Source organism: Bubalus kerabau, chromosome 5 (genome assembly GCF_029407905.1).
Source record: "Bubalus kerabau isolate K-KA32 ecotype Philippines breed swamp buffalo chromosome 5, PCC_UOA_SB_1v2, whole genome shotgun sequence".
In the NCBI taxonomy this organism is placed as follows: domain Eukaryota; kingdom Metazoa; phylum Chordata; class Mammalia; order Artiodactyla; family Bovidae; genus Bubalus; species Bubalus kerabau.
This window is the reverse complement of record NC_073628.1, coordinates 69361845-69384861: the sequence shown is the minus strand read 5'-3', so window position 1 is coordinate 69384861 and position 23017 is coordinate 69361845. Positions and strand designations below refer to the sequence as shown.

The 23017-nt window shown below is 36.2% G+C and overlaps 1 protein-coding gene across 4 annotated transcripts in view; it reads right to left on the bottom strand.

Annotated features, from left to right (window-relative positions):
• Positions 1-23017, bottom strand: part of BRINP3 (BMP/retinoic acid inducible neural specific 3) — a 463816-nt gene that overhangs the window by 177859 nt on the left and 262940 nt on the right. Inside the window, exon 1 of one of the 4 annotated variants that reach the window (XM_055581854.1) lies at positions 9639-9777. The exons of the other annotated variants lie outside the window; for them this stretch is intronic. The gene's annotated coding sequence lies outside the window, so the exon portion shown is untranslated. Of the gene's footprint in view, positions 1-9638; positions 9778-23017 lie in introns of those variants that run through there. 4 annotated transcript variants of the gene reach the window in all.

Below are 23017 nucleotides of genomic sequence, written 5' to 3'. Positions count from 1 at the left end.
AACTAAAAATTTTTTAAAAATAGAAGAAAAATAGAGGACATCAACCATATTTGTCTCATATTGTATTTTTATGTCTTAACAAGTTTTCTCATTTAATATAAAAACTAATATTTTTTCAAATATATACATGCATTTTTGTACAGATTTTATATCAAAAGTTATTAACTTTACTATCTCTTTATCAAAAATGTCAGTTAACATAATTGTATTCCAACAAATGACTCAATATGCAGAATATATGAAGAAATCCATATGATCTCTGGTTTCCAGTTCTGCATATAAGGAGCTTGGAAGTTGCCATTCCCTCCTCATAACAAGTAAAACAGATGGAAAAATCCATAAGTCTTCTTACATCCATAAGAAGGAAACAAACTGCTGCTCCAAGATTGGAAAGACAGACAGGGAATACAGGGAGTCACAGTACAAAGCAGAAATTCATGTTCAAACAATCATAGGAATCAGTGCTAGGGTAAGAACACCTGAACTTCCACTGACAAACTGTTGACAGCAAATGTGTGGAAGGGCTTCCATGGTGGTGGCTCAGACAGTAAAGAATCTGCCTGCAGTGGGGAGGCCTGGGTTTGATCCCTGGGTTGGTAAGATATCCTGGAGAAGAGAATGGCTACCAACTCCAGTATTCTTGCTTGGAAAATCCCATGGACACAGGAGCCTGATGTGCTACAGTCTATGGGATCACAAAAAGAGTCAGCCACAACTTAGTGACAAACACATGTGTGTGTGTGGAAAGTTTGGGAATTAAAAATAACAGGGAGATCCAGTCATAAGAAGACTTTCCACCATTTTTTGAGATTTACTTCAAGGAACTCAACCAGCTTCCTACAGTAAATATTTAAGAATAATATCCTCTTGCTTTCCACAGTGGGATGGAAAAGAAACCATTTTGAAATACTCTAGAACACTCTGCTCTATTCTGTCCTCAGAGAAAGCTAGATAATCAGAGGTTAACTTTCTATAGGATTATCTCAGCCTGAGTGATCTAGGGGAAGGGAAATACCTGATTCTAGCCCTTTCTCGGAGAAGGCAATGGCATCCCACTCCAGTACTCTTGCCTGGAGAATCCCATGGACGGAGGAGCCTGGTAGGCTAAAGTCCAAAGGGTCGCAAAGAGTCGGACACAACCAAGCGACTTCACTTTCACTTTTCACTTTCATGCAATTGGAGAAGGAAATGGCAACCCACTCCAAGTGTTCTTGCCTGGAGAATCCCAGGGACAGGAGTGTCTGGTGGGCTGCCGTCTATGGGGTCGCACAGTGTCGGACAAGACTGAAGCGACTTAGCAGCAGCAGCAGTAGCAGCAGCAGCAGCCCTTTCTAACCATCTTGTCCAATTCCAGGTGTGAGGGAGGAAAAATCTGAGACACTTTATGAATTTTGCAGTCCAAAGGCATAAACTCTATAAAAAAATGACCAAACGATAGGATAATAGAACACTTCCCTTTCTCCACACCTCATCATCACATTACTCAAGACCTGTTTCTAGCAGTTCCTTTTACCCATCAATCACATTCACCTACCAAGAAAAAGTTACAAGGAATACAAAAGGCACAAAACACAATCTGATGAGACAGAGCAAGCACCAGAACAAGACATGGCAAGGATGCTGGAATTATCAGATCAAAAATTTAAAATTACTATAATTAATACACTAAGAGCTCTAATGGATAAATTAGTATATAAAAACAGATACACAAGTTAAGTAGAGAGAAGAAAATCCAAGAAAGAACTGAAAAAAATGCTATAGAAAAAAAAAAAAAACACCACAATGGAAAAGAAAAATGCCTTTGATGGGTTCATTAGTCAACAGATCTGAGGGAAGAATCTCTGAGCTAAAGGATATATCAATAGAAACTCAAAAATCAAAAATAAAGACAACAGAGACTAAGGTTTTTTTTTTTTTTTTTGAAGGAATAGATATCCAATGATTGAAGAACAAACACAAAATGTGTGACAAAAACAAGAGAATTTCAGAAAGAAAAGAGAACAAGGAACAGGAAAAAAAAAAAAAAGAAACAAAAATGACCTAGAATTTCCTCAAATTAATGTCTAAGATCAAACCAAAGATCCAGGAAACTCAGAAAACACCAAATAGAAGCTAAACTAAGCATATCATTTATAAATTACAAAAAATCAAAATTAAAGAATAAATCCTGGAAGCCAGAGGAATAAAATATGTTACCCACAGAAGAACTAACATAAGAAATTACATCCAGATTCTCAGAAACAAATGAAACACTGAAATATTTATATTCTTGAGCAAAAAAGCCTATCAACCTAGAATTTTATGCCCTGCAAAGTTATCCTTCGAAAATGAAGAAGAAATATACATTCACAGACAAAAATTGAGAAAATTTATTGTCAGTAGACTGGTCTTGCAAGAAATGTTACAAGAAGCTCCTTATAAAGGAAAATGTTGAAAATATTATAGCTCAGAAACTCAGATCTATATAAAGAAGAACATCAAAGAAGGAATAAATGAAGACAAAATGAAAACTTTTGTTTTTCTTATTCTTACTTGGCTGAACTGATAACAGTTTGTTCAAAATAATAATACCAAAATATACATATTGTGTATATACATATATATATATATATATAAAGTGTGTATGCTTATAGATAGATAGTCAAAGTTAGGTTCAGTTCAGTTCACTTCAGTCTCTCAGTCGTGTCCGACTCTTTGCGACCCAGGAATCACAGCACGCCAGGCCTCCCTGTCCATCACCAACTCCCAGAGTCACTCAAACTCATGTCCATTGAGTCAGTGATGCCATCCAGCCATCTCATCCTCTGTCGTCCCCTTCTCCTCCTGCCCCAATCCCTCCCAGCATCAGGGTCTTTTCCAATGAGTCAACTCTTCGCATGAGGTGGCCAAAGTATTGGAGTTTCAGCTTTAGCATCAGTCCTTCCAATGAACACCCAGGGCTGATCTCCTTTAGAATGGACGAGTCAGATGTCCTTGAAGTCCAAGGGACTCTCAAGAGTCTTCTCCAACACCACAGTTCAAAAGCATCAATTCTTCGGTGCTCAGCTTTCTTCACTGTCCATCTCTCACATCCATACATGACCACTGGAAAAACCATAGCCTTGACTAGATGAACCTTTGTTCATTACTGCCAACTTTGTTGGCAAAGTAATGTCTCTGCTTTTTAATATGCTATCTAGTTGGTCATAACTTTTCTTCCAAGGAGTAAGCGTTTTTTAATTTCATGGCTGCAATCACCATCTGTAGTGATTTTGGAGCCCCAAAAAATAAAGTCTGACACCGTTTCCACTGTTTCCCCATCTATTTCCCATGAAGTGATGGGACCAGATGCCATGATCTTAGTTTTCTGAATGTTAAGCTTTAGGCCAACTTTTTCACTCTCCTCTTTCACTTTCACCAAGAGGCTCCTTAGTTCCTCTTCACTTTCTGCCATAAGGGTGGTGTATCTGCATATCTGATATTTCTCCCAGCAATCTTGATTCCAGTTTGTGCTTCTTTCAGCCCAGCTTTCTCATGATGTACTCTGTATATAAGTTAAATAAGCAGGGTGACAATATACAGCCTTGATTTATTCCTTTTCCTATTTGGAACCAGTCTGTTGTTCCATGTTCAGTTCTAACTGTTGCTTCCTGACCTGCATACAGGTTTCCATCTCTTTCAGAATTTTCCACAGTTTATTGTGATCCACACAGTCAAAGGCTTTGGCATAGTCAATAAAGCAGAAATAGATGTTTTTTTGGAACTCTCTTGCTTTTTCGATGATCCAGCTGATGTTGGCAATTTGATCTCTGGTTCCTCTGCCTTTTTTAAAACCAGCTTGAACATCAGGAAGTTCATGGTTCACGTATTGCTGAAGCCTGGCTTGGAGAATTTTGAGCATTACTTTACTAGTGTGTGAGATGATGCTCAATTGGTAAAGTTAGGTTAATATGTACCATATTCATTATTGTTTCCTGTTTGTTGACCTTATTATTTTTTTCTATTTTTGTCTTTCTTTCTTTGTCTGCCTTTTTTTGGTTTTAACAAAGCATTTTACATTATTCCATTTTCTCTCCTTTCTTAGCATATGGGTTATAATTCCTTTTTTGTTGTTTCTTTTTTTTTTTTTACATTTTCTAGTCATCATCCTGGAGCATGCAATTAGAAATTATAACTAATTCAAGTCTACTTTCAGATAACACTATACCACTTCATGGATAATGTGAGTAACTTATAATAATAAAATAAGCTTAATTTGTCCTCCCATCTCTTGTATTATTCTATCATTCTTCACATTCATTTCACTTAAATGAAATAACTGTATCAATAATCAGTTTTGAACATCAACACACCAATTAAAAGACAGAGATTGTCAGAATGGAGCGGAAAACAAGGTCCAACTACATACTGTCCACAAGGAGGCCACTTCAAATTAAAAGTATATTAAAAAATAAATAAATAGAGAAAATATAATAAAAAAAGTAACAGGATAATTACAGAACTATCTTAATTTCAGACAGAGCAGACTTTGAAGCTAGTAGAGCTACAGGGATAAGGAAGGACATCACAGAATGATAAAACTGTCATCTCTCCAAGAAGATATAATAATACTTAATATCTATGTGTTTAACAACAGTGCATTGAGCTAGGTAAGGCAAAAATTTACAAAACTGTAAAAAGAAATGGATGAATACAATAGCTTAGTTTCAGATTTCAATACCTTTCTTTTATAGATGAACAGGTCCAAAAGGCAGAAATCTACAAATCAATAGCAAGATGGCAATGAAAGTGAAAGTGTTAGTCACGCCATTGTGTCCAAATCTTTGTGACTCCATGGACTGTAACTCTCCAGGCACTTCTGTCCATGGAATTCTCTGGGCCAGAATACTGGAGTGGTTGAAATTCCCTTCTCCAGGGGATCTTTCCAAACCAGGGATCAAATCTGAATCTCCCACATTGCAGGTGGATCCTTTACCATCTGAGCCACCAGGGAAGCCCAAGACAGCAATAGCAATACTTAAAAAAAAAGAAAACTTGACAAAATAGATGATGCTAACATTTGATGATCATGAAACTGCAGTTTCCTTATCAGGGTATTTAAAAGAACAATGAGCATTATTCGTTCTCAAATGGCTACAAATAGTATGAAGATAGAAAATGCCAAGTTTTGATAATAATGTAAAAGAAGTAGAATTCTCATACACTGTACCCAGGACTATAAATTGGTACAACCACATCCACTTTAGAAAATTCTTTGTAACCATCTACATAAACAGATGTTGGCACATCATAAGAGCCAGCTGCTGCTGCTCCTACTGCTAAGTCGCATTAGTCGTGTGCAACTCTGTGCCACCCCATAAATGGCAGCCCACCAGGCTCCTCCATCCCTGGGATTCTCCAGGCAAGAATACTGGAGTGGGTTGCCATTTCCTTCTCCAATGGATGAAAGTGAAAATGAACATGAAGTTGCTCAGTCGTGTCCTACTCTTCATAACCCCATGGACTGTAGCCCACCAGGCTTTTCCATCCATGGGATTCTCCAGGCAAGGGGGTACTGGAGTGGGTTGCCATTGCCTTCTCCCTTAAGAGCCAGACATACAGCCAAATATATAAATACTATATGAAAATGTCTGTAACCAAAAGAAACATGTAAATATGTTCACAGAAACACCATTCTTAATAATCTCTAACAGAAAAAAAAATCAATTGTTAATTAATAATTTGATGTATAAGTAAATTGAGGATTCAAATACTGTACCACAATAAGAATAAAGTCAATGGCGCAGAATAACTAGAATGAATCTCACAAATATAACATCAGGTAAAATAAGTCACATATATTATACTTCCACTAATAAGAAGCTCAATATCAGACAAAAATGATCTATGATGTAACAAATCAGAATGTTGGTTAGACTTTGTGAATAGAAGTCACAGAAGAAGGTATAAGTGGGATTTCTTGGATTCTGGTAATGTTTTATTCTTCTATATAGATGTTGATGGTTGAAAGACATTCCAAGCTCAACACAATCTGAACATGATTGTGTACTTTCTGTATATATGCTTTATATCTGTGGCATATTTACCAATAAATATTGGCTAATATTATTGTCCTCATGAATTACATCAGGGCAGGGACCATGTCATCTATGTCTACATCTATGAGTGCTCAGTCACTTCAGTCGTGTCTGACTCTTTGCGACCCTATGGACTGTAACCTGCCAGGCTTCTCTGTCTGTGGAATTCTCCAGGTAAGAATACCAGGGTGGGTGATATCTATCTATTTATCTGTCATCTATCCATTTGTCATCTCTCCAATACTACAATACTAGCTTGTATCTTTGCAAATTTACCTTTCAAATGTACCTTTCAAATTTATTATTATTATAATGTGATTTTGCAAAAAGAAAGTACTAAAATCTGACACTGAATGATTATTTAAAATAAGAGTTATTTTTAGATGATTAATATAATAGCTTAACTTAAAACACATCCCTATTATCTTAAAATATCATATTTATTTTATCTTCTTTCAAAACTACGATTATAACTATTCTATAATTACAGATTCATACATGATAAATTAGCCATCCACTAGGAACTAACTTGAAGATTAATAATTCTTATTTATTTTGTAGGTATTCATAATTCCAAAAAATACTAAAAAGAAATTAGCCTTTTCCTAATAATCTCATGCATAGTGAAAGTGAAAATTGCTCAATCGTGTCAGACTCTGAGACCCCATGCTATACAGTCCATGGACTTCTCCAGGGCAGAAACTGGAGTGGAGTGGATAGCCGTTCCCTTCTCCAGGGGAATCTTTCCAGTCCAGGGATTGAACCCAGGTCTCCCACAATGCAGGCAGATTCTTTACCAGCTGAGCCACCAGGGAAGCACAAGAAAAAATATAATCATATAAGCAAGCTATTTAAATTTCAATTTTTCCTAATGTTAATTTTTAGGTTTACTTTGGTTAAAAAGTTCAGAAATTTTTGACAAATATCCTATTGTTTGACATTAAAAAGACAAGTGTTTACTGAATTTCCATAACTAGTCCTCAAAAGAGAATTTCTAATGACGACAATGGTATCAAAAAAAGACCCCATGGGTCTACTTGGAAAGACTTTTAAAAGCAATGAATTTTTAAACAAAATTAAAAGCACTATTTCCCAAGCGTAGAACATTATTAGGAGAGTAAATATACTAAGAATTAGGAGATTAAAACCCTCAAGATATTTTAATATCTTACTCTTTTTCTTACCACAAAATATTCTTTATGTTTCAATATGGGAATTATATAATTACAATCATCTACTTATTCTGTCTTTTTTACTTATTTTACTATAAAATCCTTACTCATAATTAAACACTGCCTGGCACATGGTAGAAATAATAATTGTGAACCAAATCTGCAGATATTTTACTTATTACTTAGAAATCTTTATTTAAAAATACTCTAACATTTTTGAAAACCTCTTGAAGAAAATGGAGTAGAGGCAGCATACATAAATTTTAGAGCTATCAGGAGTCCTAGAAATCACATAGACTCACTATATTATTACACAAATGAGGTATCTAGAACCTAGGGAAGCTTTACTAACTCCCTATGACACAAGAAATGAAACTGAACTGGTTTTGACCCTTTTGACTTTAGAATCTTGCAACCATTTCAAATATCATGTTGGCTTTCCAGTACTCTAGACTTGTTTCTGAAACTTTGCTTGCCATAATCAATCTAATTCATTCTCTCTGACTTTCTTTCTCTCACTCTAGCAATAAAGTTATAACAAAGCACAATTTAATTGATCTGGATTGAAGTACAAGTCAATTAGAATAATGTAATATCTTGGGTCATTCTCATGAACAATAAATATTGCTATGAATGTACTGGTTAATATAATTTTGATGGAAAGCCAAGTGAGTTAGCTATTATTATAAGTATTAATTCATTAATGCCTTGAAATATAACCCTCCATATATTCTTAAATTACTCTACCCCAGGCTTTTAAAAAGTAAAACACAAGTGTTGATTACTTTCTGTGTGAGTGTGTTAAGTTGCTTCAATCATGTCAGACTCTTTGGCACCGTATGTTCTATATCTTTCCAGGCTCCTCTGTCCATGGGATTCTCCAGGCAAGAATACTGGAGTGAGTTGCCATGCCCTCCTCCATCACTTTGCCCACAAAGGTCCGTATAGTCAAAACTATAGTTTTTCTAGTAGTCATGTATGGATGTGAGAGGCAGAGCATAAAGAAATATGAGTGCCAAAGAATTGATGCTTTTGAACTGTGATGCTGGAGAAGACACTTGAGAGTCTCTTGGACAGCAAGGAGGTCAAACCAGTCAATCCTAAAGGAAATCAATCCTGAATATTCATTGGAAGGACTAATACTGGAGCTGAAACTCTAATACTTTGGCCACCTGATGCAAAGAACTGACTCATCAGAAAAGATCCTGATGCTAGAAAAGATTGAAGGCAGAAGAAGTAGGGAACAGAGGATGAGATGGTTGGATGGCATCACCGACTCAACGGACATGAGTTTGAGAAAATTACGAGAGATGGTGAAGGACAGGAAAGCCTGGTGTGCTGCAGTCCATGGGGTCACAAAGAGTTGGACACGACTTAGCAACTGAACAACAAAGAATGAGAAACAACAGAGAAAAAGTATGTGAAATAAAGTATTAAGTATCAATAATCCACCTGATAATGCAGGAGGCCCAAGAGACATGGGTTCAATCCCAGCATTGGGAAGATATCCAGAGTAGAGAATGACAACCCACTCCAGTATTCTTGCCTGGAAAGCTCCATGAACAGAGGAGCCTGGTGGGCCATAGTCCACGGGGTTGCAAAAAGTCAGACACAATTGAGCACAAATACAAGTACAAATATTTAATACAAAAGACATGGCACACATTTAATTTAGAAATAAAACAGAGTATATATTCTTGGAGAGTAACTGCTTCAGTGTGGTTCCCGTTTGTACTTGCTATTATGAGTCTAGGCATGGCTACAATGATTGACCTTTTTTCATACCCTACAAATTATCCTCTTTCGAAATAATATACATGTATATGACCCACAAACACCCACATGGAAACCTGTTGAGAAAGACTATGCTTTCCCCTTGAGCACACATTAAAATACAGAATTGCACACAAAGCTAGAAAAGAGTTTTCTCAGGTTCCTAAAGTTTCTATTTAGTGTGATATGGAATATGGTAAACTGGACACAATTTATTTGGAACAAGTGCAAGCAACATCAGGACACCCTTATGCTTAAACCATGGTTACCATGGAATTTAAATGTCTGGCACCTGATTGGTCTTGGGCAGGCCAAATCTATAAGCTCATTCCTACAGATGCTATTTTGATATATTTTAAAATAACACAAAGCTTAAAATCACAGCAATTTCAAGAAAACTCTATAGCAAAAAAAAAAAAAAAAGCTTTCATTAGATTTCTAACTACATGTATATATATTTATAAAACTGACATTTTTTAAAATGTTACATTTTGATAGCTATAACTGACGTATACCTTACATAAATGATAAACTTGTACCTCATTGTATGAAGTTTAAAGGGATATTTTTATTGTACTATAGTTAGCTAAGAGTTTTCTGATGTATTCAATATTAATGTGAAAGCATAAAAACTCACTGCCGCAGAGCAGTTACAAAAATGGACACAGACTGCATCCCAGCTCAGGACCGTGGCCTGCCGTCTGCATTCTGGCAAGAGTAATTCGGCCACCGCTGCACGTGTTGCTGTTACTGTAAGCTTGAATGCCGAGTCCACCAGACCTGAGAAATGACATTTTAGGGAACTCAGGAGCCAGAGGTTCTTTTCTGTTGCTTCACATAAAAAAATAGATGTCATCTAAAAGAGCATTTATTACATTTTTTAAAGAAATGAAACAGAAGAGATAAAATATTAAGAATGATTTTATTTTCTTTATTGTTTATTCTATGACTTGCGATCTCATTGGCTTTTAGTTATTATAGCTACTTAAAATTATCACAGATTTTAAAATGCAATGGCAATTTCAGAATTCAAGTACTATTTTTTCTGGAGTTGGTGTGAATCATCACATAAAACTAATAGTGTTTTTTGGAATCATTTTTGACAATGATGTTGTCAGCTAGCCTACATAAGTGAAAATATAAAGTAATAGTTATAAGAAAAGCTACGCTGAGTATAACAGCATCATTGAAAAAAAATGGGATTAAAAGTTTTCAGCCCATTTTGCCACCCCGTTGGAGACAGTAATCTCTAATTGCAAAAGCACACACACACACACACACACACACGTGGCATGTTGCCTCTGGTCTTTCTCATTCATTTCTCAAATAATTTCTGTACTCTTTATCCAATCACTCCAAGCCACTCTATCTTGATGTGTTTTCTCTCTTCTTTGATGTAGTAAACAAAGAAACAGTTAGACTGAATATACCAAAGACATTACAGACACTAACCTATGACTGAGCAAATGCCACTAAGTTCACAAACAAAATTTCCTGCCAGGACCAGTGAGCAAAGGATAACACCAAGGAGAGCCACTCACTTCATTAATTCCTGTTATATAATTTATTTGATCGGTATATTTCTAACTCTATCCAGTCTGCCCAATTGGTCCTCACCTGAAGTCTCAGTCAAGCAGGGAACTGTGAGCTGATGCTCCAAGATAAAAACCTTTACCAACTGAATTATCTATTTTGCTTCTTTTTGACACTTTAGCTAAAAATGTGCAGATGCAAACGTCAAGCGCTGAAGGAAAAGCACCCATCACCATATTAAGGATGACGGAAGCTGAATCAAAGGTGCTGCCAGTCCACTGTGGCTGGTAGGGCACAAGACGCACACCCCGGGACAATCTGTCACTGTCAAAATGCCAACTGCAAATGCTCTGCCATACTAGGACACTAACGTAGGGCACCTGGATAAAACAGGCTTATTCTGTAATTCAAATTTAATAAAACTATTTCATTATTATTATTTTTAATTTCCTCCTTCAATTATGGAGTCAGTAGAGTAGATCGTAACATTTCCTGCAGCTCCCATTATTTTATTTCAGAAAAAAAGACTTGCACTAAAATTTTTGCCTGACTCCTCTGAAATTCCACGTCTAATATGACTGTTCTGAACTACTTATTAAAACATTTCTTATTGCTCTGATTAGAAATGGAAAAATTTTTATCACAGTCTTTTGAAGTTTCAGCAGTATTGAATATTTCTGAATTCCTTAAGCATATCAAAAGTTTCTGACTTCAGTTATCTTATTATAATAGGACAACTAATGCCTGTGCACAGACTGGCTAAACTTTCATACTGAGACTGTCATATTCTTCCATTTGTCATCCAATTAAACAAGCACCCAGAGAACTGATAAGTGCACATTAAAACTCAACAGTCTCAGGAGTAATTAGAGAGACAGAAGTGGATTTCTTGTTTCAGCTGGCCATTACAGAAATGGTTCTGCTGTCATTTCTTTCTTCCTTCCTTTTTTTTCCCCTCAAAAAAATAAATTGGCTTGCTCACACACAGAAAAGTTATGACAAATTCAAATTCTTTAGCAACTGATTATCACTAGAAGTTAACACAGTTGACTTCAAATGAATTTAAAAATTGTGTAAGAGAAAGTGGAATCGTAGTTCACATCATGATAAGCAGTTGAATTATTAAATTCTTTCATTATTAAAATTCTAAGAGCAAGAGAAAACAATAAACTGGTCAATTATGTCAGGAATATTACTCTTGTAATACTCTTGTATGTCAGTAATCATACTCTTCAGTGCTGTGGTGCTCGAGAAGACTCTTGAGAGTCTCTTGGACTGCAGGGGATCAAACCAGTCAATCCTAAAGGAAATCAACCCTGAATATTCATTGGAAGGACTGATGCTGAAGCTGAAACTCCAGTACTTCGGTTACCTGATACAAAGAGTTGACTCATTGGAAAAGACCCTGATGCCGGGAAAGATTGAAGGCAGGAGGAGAAGGGGAAAACAGAGGATGAGATGGTTTGATGGCATCACCAACTCTATAGACATGAGTTTGAGTAAGCTCTGGGAGTTGGTGATGGACAGGGAAGCCTGGTGTGCTGCAGTCCATGGGGTCGCAGTCAGACACAACTGAGCAACAGAAAGGCAACAACCCTCTTCAGCATTGTTCTCCTCCCACTTTTTTTTAGTTGAAAACTGAGGATCATAATTAAGATAATTGCTTATCATGAGAAATTAATGGAAGTATAAACAAAAGTGACAAGGACAAAAAGTTTTATTGTTACAGTATGTGTTTGTCTACGTCCCAGAATATATTTGGGAGTGCAATAATAAAAATCCAAAGTGTATTCCCACTCCAAACTTTATTTTCCTCTTCTATTACTTTTCCTGATATCCTATCTCTGCTATATTATTTCTTCCTGACTATTTATTTTCTCCTGAAACCAGGGTGCCAAAGTGACTTCTGGACCTCCAGGCCACCTCTGGGACTTCATGCAGCTTTGCTGGCAACACACCATCGAGTGCACCCCAGGAGTCATATGTGCTGGTGACCCCTGTGGTTTTCAGGCCCCAGGGGTGTTAACTCTGAACCTGTGGAGATGCTCTTTAGATACAAGCAGGTAATTTTCAACCACACTAAACGCTAAAATCCACCATGTTCATCAAGTATAATCCTAAAGGAGAAGATGATTCTTCCATGGGTATACAACTTCAATTTTGTAATCTATGAACAATTACAAAGAAAATACCTGTTGGTTTGTATCTCATTCATTTAATATTGTTAGGAAAAGAGTTTTTAAAAAGTGATTTATTCTAAGCCACTCAAGCTTGGCTCAAGGATTTTTTTTTTTTTTTTTTTTTTTTTGCAACAAAGCTTATGTTTAAATTATTCTCTATGGAAGAATTTCAAAATCAGAAAATAATTTAATCTGCCTTTTAAAACAAAATATAATTTCATTTTTCCTTGGTTCAGTTGAAAACAAGTAGTCTTTTCTTGTCAATACACCAAGTGCATGAGTATTTGCCCAGGCACTATATGGGGCCTGATGAAAATGTCTGAGCTGTTACTTTAGCTGCATTACGTTGAGATGTTATTTTAGCTGTTTAGCTGGATTGCCTGCTCCCCCAACTTTACAATAAATTTAACTTATTGACACAGCTATTGTGTCTCCCACTAGCAGCTCTTTTTGTCTCCTGAAAGCCTATTACTCATCTGTTATCAGTGAGGGAGTCAGATAAGTAAGTTGGGTGTATTTGTTCCTGAATAGTTTCTATGGCAAATTTGGCAGACGCTTCCATGTTGAAATATATGGGACTTAGGAATGAAAATTGTGAAATCTCTTTTGACCGACTAGTCAGGAGTCTTCTCTGCTGTTGCTGCTGCTGCTAAGTCGCTTCAGTCGTGTCTGACTCTGTGCGACCCCGTAGACGCAGCCCACCAGGCTCCGCCGTCCCTGGGATTCTCCAGGCAAGAACACTGGAGTGGGTTGCTATTTTCTTCTCCAATGCATGATAATTTTTCTGAGGTAATATTGTTTAGGCTATTGAAAAATGACATCTACATTTTTAAAAGTGATATGCTTCAAATGGCAAATATCAATCTTATGCTTAATCCTTCTCTTATGCTAGATTTTCAAATATAGAAGATGAGGCAATTAGGTTACTGGAAAGGGGAAAAACAAAAATACAGATAAATTAATTTCTATTCCCAGGTTTGTCACCTGTTAGTTGCGCAGCTACCAGTTTGAAACTGTGGAGATTCCACAATGGCTTCTCCATAGATAAAGAAAAGTACTTTACCTGAATTATCTTGGGAAAAAGAAATGTTTATATGTAACATTTATATAATTTATATAATACATACACTGCCTAGTTAATTTCTATGCAAATACAGGTTTGTGTTATCAAAAAAAAGAACTAAATACTTCAAAGTGTACCTCTCATATTAGTCAAGTTTCTGTTAACAAGGTGATAGAGTTCCTAAATAACAGAAACTGCATTTGTCCTTGTTGATGGAGCTCATAGGTGAACTGCACATAAGAATTGCCCTTAACATATGTGATTACTCAATATATAGGACTTTCTAAGAAAATATTCCATAGATAGATAGAAAGGGAAAGAGATCTTAAGAGAGATCTATGCTGCTGCTGCTAAGTCGCGGCAGTTGTGCCCGACTCTGTGCGACCCCATAGATGGCAGCCAAAGAGGCTCCCCCGTCCCTGGGATTCTCCAGGCAAGAACACTGGAGGGGGTGGCCATTTCCTTCTCCAATGCATGAAAGTGAAAAGTGAAAGTGAAGTTGCTCAGTCGTGTCCGACTCTTAGCGACCCCATGGACTATAGCCTACCAGGCTCCTCCGTCCATGGGATTTTCCAGGCAAGAGTACTGGAGTGGGGTGCCATTGCCTTCTCTGAGAGAGAGATCTATACCTGTATCTATACATAGGTACATATATATATTTGTGCAACATCCAAAAATGTAGATCAAACTGACATAATTTTAAAGAAAATTATATATTTTTAACTTAAAGTCACCAAAAAATAAAAAAGATGAGCTTTATAGAAATACCTGAACAATTATGGTATAATACTAATAACTGAAATCATTTTGATATAATATGAAAATCATATTCCACAAAACTAGATTCCACAATGTGTACCCTACAATTTAAGATGAAACATTTTGAATATATTCATTTTCTCACAATTTGTTCTACACCTTTCCTTGACTGAATAATACCTAGGGAATGCTAATTTTTTTCCACTTTCCAGTCAAATACAAGACTTTTATGAACTTTTCCCTTAAGTTTTTATAGTTCTATACTACCATAAGAATATATTTTGCATTATTAACTATGGACAGAGATTCATAACATTGTACAGGAGACAGTGATCAAAACCATCCCCAAGAAAAGGAAATGCAAAAAGGCAAATGGTTGTCTGTGGAAGCTTTAAAAACAGCTGAGAAAAGAAGAGAAGTGAAAGGCGAAGGAGAAAGAAAGCTATATCCATCTAAATGCAGATTTCCAAAGAACAGCGAGGAGAGATAAGAAAGCCTTCCTAGATGAAGAATGCAAAGAAATAGAGGAAAACAATAGAATGGGAAAGACTAGAGGTCTCTACAAGAAAATTAAAGATACCAAGGAAACATTTCATGTAAAGATGGGCACACTAAAGGACAGAAGTGGTATGGACCTAACAGAAGCAGAAGATATTAAGAAGAGGTGGCAAGAATACACAGAAGAGCTATACAAAAAAGATCTTCCTGACCAAGATAACCACAATGGTGTGATCACTCACCCAGAGCCAGACATCCTGGAGTGTGAAGTCTAGTGGGCCTTATGAAGCATTACTAGGAACAAAGCTAGTTGGAGGTGATGGGATTCCAGCTGAGCTATTTCAAATTCTAAAAGATGATGCTGTTAAAGTGCTGCACTCAGTATGCCAGCAGATCTGGAAAACTCAGCAGTGGCCACAAGCCTGGAAAAGGTCAGTTTTCATTCCAATTCCCAAAGAAAGGCAATGTCAAAGTATGTTCAAACTATTACACAATTGCACTCATCTCACACGCTAGCAAAGCAATGCTCAAAATTCTCCATGTTAGGATTCAAAGGTATGTGAACTGAGAAATTCCAGATGTTAAATCTAGATTTAGAAAAGACACAGGAATCAGAGATCAAATTGCCAACATCTACTGAATCATAGAAACAGCAACAGAATTCCAGAAGTACATCTACTTCTTTATTGACTACACTAAAGCCTTTGATTATGTGTATCACAACAAACTGTGGGAAATTCTTCAAGATATGGGAATACCAGACCACCTTACCTATCTCCTGAGAAATCTGTATGCAAGTCAACAAGCAACAGTTAGATTCAGACATTGAACAACAGAGTGGTTCAAAATTTGGAAAGGAGTTCATTAAGGTTGTATATCATCACCTTGATTATTTAACTTATATGCAGAATACATCATGCAAAATGCCAGACTGGATGAAGCACAAGCTGGAATCAAGATTGCCAGGAAAAATATCAATAACCTCAGATATGCAGATGAAATCACACTTTGGCAGAGAGTGAAGAACTAAAGAGCCTCTTAATGAAAGTGAAAGATGAGAGTGAAAAGTTGGCTTAAAACTCAACATTAAAAATGAAGATCATGGCATCTGGTCCCATCACTTCATGGCAAATAGATGGGGAAACAATGGAAACAGTGAGAGACTTTATTTGGGGGGGGGGGGGCTCCAAAATCACTGCAGATGGTGATTGCAGCCATGGAATTAAAAGACACTTGCTCCTTGGAAGAAAAACTATGAGCAACCTACACAGCATATTAAAAAGCAGAGACATTACTTTGCTAACGAGGGTCCATCAGTCAAAGCTATGGTTTTCTGGTAGTCATGTACGGATGTGAGAGTTGGACTATAAAGAAAGCTGATAATTGAAGAATTGATGCTTTTGAACTGTGGTGTTGGAGAATACTTTTAAGAGTCCCTTGGACTGTAAGGAGATCAAACCAGTCAATCATAATGGAAGTCAGTCCTGAATATTCATTGGAAGGACTAATGCTGAAGCTCCAATACTTTGGCCACCTAATGTGAAGAGATGACTCATTAGAAAAGGCCCTAATGCTAGGAAAGATTGAAGGCAGGAGAAGGGGATGACAGAATATGAGATGGTTGAATGCATCACTGACTCATTCAACAGGAGTTTTAGCAAACTCAAGGAAATAGTGAAGGACATAGAAGCCTGGTGTGCTGCAGTCCATAGGGTTGCAAAGAGTCGGACATGACTGGGTGACTGAACTGAACTGAATTGATTTGATTTATGTTTAAAAAAATCCTGATTTGGAAATTTTGTATTTTCTAATGGGACTGCATCAGTTTCCATTTAGATTGACCTCTTTTACTGCACAGGCACACACACACACACACATTATGTGACTGAACCACACGGACTCCATTTTTTCAGTCTGTCTTAGGCCTGCTGTCCTACCCGCTTCTCTTTCTACATTACTGATCTTTAACCTAATTCACAAGAAATGCACCCAAGCCACATAAGTTCCCAATCAATTTTTACCCTTGCTTGTCTGTTATAAAAATTGGCAGAGTGCTTTTTTGCTGAGGCAGATGGTAAGGTCATGAGACCTGCAGGGATTAGAAAAAAACTCTGTTCTTGTAGCTACAGACATGTTTCTCCCTTTATAGTCAAATTCTATTTTTCAATTTGGCCCCTGTCAACCCTTCTGTATTCCTTTCAACAGCATGGAGTGCAGCTGAGCATACTCTGGATCACCATTTGCCCAATCCTACCTGTATGTATGTTACCTGCAATAAACTTCATATTGCACATTATAAAGTTGCCAGCTTCATCTTTCATTCTCAAAGTTCCTTCTCAGTTCAAAGGGTATTGATAAGTATCTTTGGCTTTCAATACAGATACACATTTATATATTTTGAGATCTATAACTTTTAACTACTTAAAATTTTCATCTTTCCTATCACAGTCTCTGGTCTTATTATTTTGTTAGAATATTTTTAAAAAATATTACCTTCAGATTGAGTGAATGAATGATATATTTGCTCAGTTTTTGAATATTCATTAAATCTTTATCATTATAAGTAAGACCTGTTTTCATAGTTATTTTATATTATTTGAGCTATATACAATGAGTTGAACTTGCTTTACTTCTGTAAATTATAAACTTTATTCCTCTGTTTTTTATATCATTTTTTATTTTTATGAAATGTCTATACTTTTAAAATGTTATATCTCTTGGATATATTATCTATATTTCATCCTAATTTCAGTTCTTGGTAGTTTTCTTTGTATTTCTTTTTTTTTTTTAGATTTGAAACGTACCTTCTGTTAATTTTTTATTTGTAACCATTTTCCATTAATAGATATATTTAATTCAATCACAAAGTATTTTGGGTTGTATTTTCCAAGTTTGCAAGAATTTTCTCTATCATCTCTATTTTTTCAGAGGCTTACAAAAATTGCACACTATGGTTTATTTTTCTGATCAGGCTCTGCTTATCTAGACTGATATTTTTTCTCTCTTTATTCACTGGGACTTGTTCAACTGCTAGAATATTAGAATACTTCATTGTCTGTAATTCTGAGAAGTGAAGACTGTGCCATGTAGCCCTCACCTCAAATAGAACAACAGTAGCCTATTTACAATCTCTGCTCTGCTGTTGATTTAGTTTCTTTACCCTGAGGAGCTTTCCATGCCTTAGGTAGGAAAACTTGACCAGTTTTTCAACCATTCTTCAGCTCCTAAGAGTCAGGGAAACAAAGATAAACAAAGATGATGCGAGACATCATTTGAGTGCTAAATTCTCCTTGGTAACAATAAGATTCTAATTCTCAAAATTAAGACTTTCAGAAGCTGCTTCTCAGGTTTGCAGTAATCTCAGAGGGAAGAAAATGCTTCAAATAATTCTCATGATTATACTGTCCAGGGTTTGTTTTCCTCTGAGCACCTAAACATATCTGGCTCAGGAGGTTTGGATGGTTGGCAATAGGAGCTGAGGATAGAAGAAAGTCAATCCTCTTTTTAGCCTGCCATCTTTCCAGAATGCCCCTCTTATCTTTCAAACCGATAAACTCTCCGTGATTGACCTAATTCACTTTCGTCTCTTCATTTATTATCTACATATTGGTGATTTTCACATATTTGCTCCTTGTTTGATTCTTTCTTGCACTTTAGGACTCATCTTTGCATCCATCTTCTAGATGTTGGTATTTGGTTTTTCACTAATACCTCATAAATTTTGTGTCATAGACTAAACTTATTATCTCTGTTTCTATAAAACCCATATTATCTCTGTCTATTCAAATTAATGGAAACACCATATCCACCAAATCTCTCAAGTGTTTATCTTCTCCAGCTTTTTCCTCTGGGCCTAACATTGGTTAGTTTGCAATAATGTAAATTATATTTTCCCAAACCCACATGTTTCTCTATTGCTACTGTATGAGTTAAGACTTTTATTCGCTCTTCCATTATTTACTGTAATAACATCCTAACATATTTATATGCCATTAGACTTTTCTGATCTAATAAGCTTTCCATTATGTTTCTGGGTTACAGTGTTAATAAATTTCTCATATAACAACAAAATTATTGACATGTCAAAACATTGCTACAGACCCCCAACTGCCTCCCAACTGGCTTCCTGCTTTCTTCAAATACTTTGGTAACTACCTGCAAATAGTTCTACACTCAATTTGTTGGTGTTAAAAGCTGCTTTATTTTCATTTATTCTCAGTGGTTTGTGTGTGTGCTACAATGGCTTGGTTAGGTTAACAATGAATTCAAGCCCTCTCTGAAAGTGAAAGTTGCTCAGTCTTGTCTGACTCTTTGCGACTCCATGGACAATACAGTCTGTGGACTTCTCCAGGACAGAATACTGGAGTGGGTAGCTGTTCCCTTCTCCAGGGGATCTTCCCAACCCAGGGATCGAACCCAAGTCTCCCACATTACAGGAGGATTCTTTACCAGCTGAGCCACCAGGGAAGCCCAAGAATACTGGAGTGCATAGCCTATCCCTTCTCCAGTGGATCTTCCCCACCCAGGAATCCAACTGGGGTCTCCTGCATTATAGGTGGATTCTACCAGCTGAGCTAAAAGGGGAGCTGAAGCTCACTCTTCAAGTGTTCATTCTAGGACCCAGACTAAAGAGACACTGATTTTCACAGAGAAAATCTTTCACATGACAATGATGGAAACACAAGAACAGAAATTTAACCACAAAATATATATTTTGAGCCTACGTGTCATGTCCACTAACATTTCATTGACCAAAATCACATGACTAAGGCCAACACTAAAAAGACAGAAAAAAATGTTTCCTAGATGTCATCAGAGAAATTATAAACTCTTTTGGCAAAGGGTGTGCTAAAAGGCACATGCAAATAATGGGGTAAAGCTAAAGGCATGGGTAAGGAACTGGGACAAAAATAACTCAATCTATGTCATTATCCCACCTGGGTAAACACTGTTCTTCACAAATCAGTCACAGATTTCTTCAGACACACTGAAATTCTCCATAATTCTTTAGCAAAGCCTTTGTCTTCTGTCTGGATTTTCCATTGTGTGATACTGCATACTATTTATCCTTCAAGACCCAGATCAGATATTTGGGGGCATTCTTATCAATTCTCTTAGACAAGAATCAATGAATGTCCTTGGAGTAAATTTACTTTTGCTATATTGCCTTTCTCAGTCCAGATATCTGCCTCCCCAGATTAAATCTGCCAAGGCTAACAATCATGTTATTTTCATTTATTTAGTCCTAATACCTAGCAGTGCTCACCACATCACAGATGCTAAATGAACATTCACCAAATAAGCAAATTAATTAAGTAATTTGTAAACTTATGGATAACTTTACAATGATATAGGGTACTGGACATTATATCTAGACATGAAAGGATTGCATATTATGCCTATGTTTTGTTTTAATTTCCAAATCTTTTAATTCAATCAAGAGAAATTGTTTTAACTAATCTTACTAAAATAAAAATTTGACTATTAGATGCCTCAAATTAAACTGAAAAGATAATTTTATGTATTAAAAATATAAGGATTTATATAAAACATTTATCTCCATTTTAGGTCATAATTTGATAGCATGATATCATTTTTGATGAGATTTTTCAAACTTTTTCATGGACCAAAGGTGAACTTGTCTGAGAGTTTGAACTAAATTGCTTTAGCCATTTTTGAGTTATGTGAAGGTGAGAGTACATTTTTCATGTACCTAACTAAAATAGACTCCAACCTTTTCTACTTACATAAGTCACAAATGACTAATGCTATATATTTTAAAGTTGACAGAATTATTATATTTCTCAAAGAAACCTTTAAATTTCAAAGAAAATATCTAGTCATTTTTAAGATGACAAAAATTCCTGTGTACGTGTCTGAAGATTGCTAACAGAGGATGGTAGTTTAAAAGTAAGGAAAATATAATTAAGGTCAACTCAGATTTCTATCTAGATTAGATAGAAAAAAAGATATAGGACAAATATCAAATTAGTGTAGCATTTCAGGGCAGAAATGTTAGGAAGTTAATGCACTTTAAAGTGCACTTTAAAATGTAAAAGTAATTTAACCTCAACCTTTTACAATCCGGCTGGAGGGAAATGCAATGATCTGAAATATAAATTCTTTGCCCAGCACATTCTCGAGTGAGATTTGATCACTTAAATTTTGAGCTCCTCTTAAGCAGTGCAATGGGGAAAATATCCATTATCAAGTGGCATAAAATAAATTTGGAATTATATGTCACATCACAAATCCCCTTTTAAAACTAGCTTAGTCTTTTTCAATTCCCTGGACAAAAGTGTTAAACTTTAAAGGTAAAAAAAATGATATATGTTTAGAATATTAAAGCAGAAAAATGCAATATCTTTCTTTAACTTTACATTTATATCAATGACATGCCATACTTTCATAATCATTTGCACTCTATCTCACTAAGATGGCTTTGAATCTCTGTTCACTTCCTTTCTAGTTTTCACCAATTTGCTCAGCTTGTCCTTTGTATAGCTACTCAAGTTAGTCATGAAATGGTGGAATAGGAAAAGGTCAAAGGCACTGCATCATTCAATTCGAGAGACTACTCCCTATGGCATCACTGATTCAGTGGACATGAATTTGAGCAGACTCCAGGAGACGGTGAAGGACAGGGAAGACTTGCGTGCTGCAGTCCCTGGGGTCACAAAGGTAGGACACGACTGAGAGACTGAACAACTCCCTATGGAGCCATAGATGTAACAGGAAATAAGCCCTTCAAGTGTAGAACAACTTTGTAGGTTGGTTCAAGAAAGCATTGTGAAGGATTTATCTTGAGATATTATGCAGGCTGCATGAGAAAGGTAATAAGACAAAGTCAGGGAGAGTATCTGGGAAGTTTTACAAGGGGAAGTGCCTCAGCTCAAATCCTATCACAAATGGATGGAAACCAAAAAGATGTTCAGAACTCATTGCTTGATTAAATACAGATGACTAACAGAGAGAATAACATACAAAGAATTCATATTTAAATTTAGAATTTGATAAAAAATTTGATAAACAGAGGAAAACATTATAGGTTATTGGAAAAATCAGAAGACCTTGGGTTTGGAAATGGGAATGGCAGTACATAGTTAGGAATTGTTGACATAGTGTTGATGGTTGATAAAATAGACTAAAACAGATGATCTTGTCTGACATAATTTCCTATATGCCAATATTTCTATTAATAAAAATGTATCTCAAATATATAATTATTTATTAGTAATTCTTCCTTATAATGAGTTAAATTGACAGTAATGGGCATGGCAGTGGTTTAGTCACTAAGTCCTACCCTGTTCTTGTGACCCCATGGACTGTAGCCCAACAGGCACCTCTGTTTATGGGATTCTCTAGGCAAGAATATTGGAGTGGGTTGCATTTCCTTCTCCAGGGGATCTTCCCAGACCAAGGATCAAAGATGCATCTTCTGCATTGGCAGGCAGATTCTTTACTGCTGAGCCACCAGGGAAGCCCAGTAACTGTCTTACAGGTCACTTATTCCCTTATACCATACTTCATACATGTAAGGCACTGTTGTAAGTACATTCAATATAATAACCCTTCTAATCTTCATGACAGCCAGATAATCTTAGTGCCATTACTGCCTCCCTTTTACAGATGGTTAAACTGAGAGAGAAAAGAGTTTATTTAAGCTAGATCATACAATCAGTAGACAGTGGAATTAGGATTCCAGTAGACTGTGGCCCCAGAATCAGGACTCTTCACTGCTCTGTTCCCTTGGCTCTTTCTGACATAATGCACCATACTGAAATAGGGAGTGCATACAGAAATGTAGAGAAAGTAAATAATATGATATTTCTCTCTTAATTATTATATCTATCCCCAGGAATGTAACAGAAGAAATTGAGTAAAACAAGTAATGTCTAACAATGGATGTTACCATCTGTTCATAGATAGATGAACCAAATTCAGAACAATATGGGAGAGGTAGAATAAAATTATTTTTATGTC